Genomic DNA, 1,563 nt, shown 5'->3' on the forward strand with positions numbered 1-1,563 from the left:
TAGTGCAGAAAAGCCATTTCCACTTCAGAAGATTCAACTTTACTTACAGGAGGAGCACCCCCCACAGGCCGCTGGCGGGAAGCAGGTGCCTGCGGTCTTTGCCAGCCTGTGCATACACCACTTTCTGCTTTACGGCTTTGATCTTGAATGGCTACAAACCCCACATGTCAAAGCTGTGGTTCCCACCAGGACATTATGAAAGAAGAGAGAGCCATCAGGAGGTGGAGCCTAAAAGGAAATCAGTCACTCCCTGGGTGTGTTGGGGACACAGAGGAGCTGGCCACTTCCTCTTTCCTTCCCTCCAGACTATCATGAAATGAGCAGCTCTACCTGTGTCCCATGTGATTATCTCCCTCACACAACACAAAGGAATGGGACAAGAGACCATGGGATAAAACATCTGAACTGGGAGCCAAGCAGGGTTTCTACCTTATAGACTAACTCTGATGACTATATAGATTGACTCTGATGACCATATGAACTGACTCTGATGACCATATAGACTGACTCTGATGACCATATGAACTGACTCTGATGACCATATAGACTGACTCTGATGACCATATGGACTGATTCCAATAACCGTATAGACTGGTTCTGATGACCATATATACTGACTGTAGAATCAATTTTCTTAACAATTACATTTTATTATGAATTTATTGCCCAAGAGTACCTCACTTATAACCCAACACACCTAAACAATAGGAAAAGGAGATTTAAGAATACAGTAATGAAACTATAAGGATATCAGTTCTGAGGAACGATTCTCCTGGCATAATCAGCAGGATTTCTTGTGCTGGAACCTGGAAAAACCAGAACCTGGAACCTCAGTAGGAGCCTTGGTGGAATTGTGGGTTTGCTCAGGGTCTGCTGACTACGACAGGAGAATCATCCCTCAGAACTGAGATCCTTAAGGTTTCAGTATTGTATCCTTTAATATTCTTTTCTTATTGTTTGGGTTAGTCGGGTTGTAAGTGAGATAGGCTCTGTTAGGAAGTTCATAATAAAATATAATTGATAAGAAAATTGAGTATACAAGATTCCCCAACCTGTAGTGTTCTTACGGTGCACATCAGCAGCCATGCCTGTAGAGCTGTCACTGTGACACCGGCAGCCATGCCTGTAGAGCTGTCACTGTGACATTCAGCAGCCATGCCTGAAGAGCTGTCACTGTGACACCGGCAGCCATGCCTGTAGAGATGTCACTGTGATATTCAGCAGCCATGCCTGAAGAGCTGTCACTGTGCACATCGGCAGCCATGCCTGTAGAGCTGTCACTGTGACATCGGCAGCCATGCCTGTAGAGCTGTCACTGTGACACTGGCAGCCATGCCTGTAGAGCTGTCACTGTGACATCGGCAGCCATGCCTGTAGAGCTGTCACTGTGTCATCGGCAGCCAGGCCTGTAGAGCTGTCACTGTGACATCGGCAGCCATGCCTGAAGAGCTGTCGCTGTGCACATCGGCAGCCATGCCTGTAGAGCTGTCACTGTGGCACTGGCAGCCATGCCTGAAGAGCTGTCGCTGTGCACATCGGCAGCCATGCCTGTAGAGCTGTCAC

This window comes from Acomys minous (genome assembly GCF_964271855.1).
Source record: "Acomys minous genome assembly, chromosome: 13".
Classification (NCBI taxonomy): Eukaryota; Metazoa; Chordata; class Mammalia; order Rodentia; family Muridae; genus Acomys; species Acomys minous.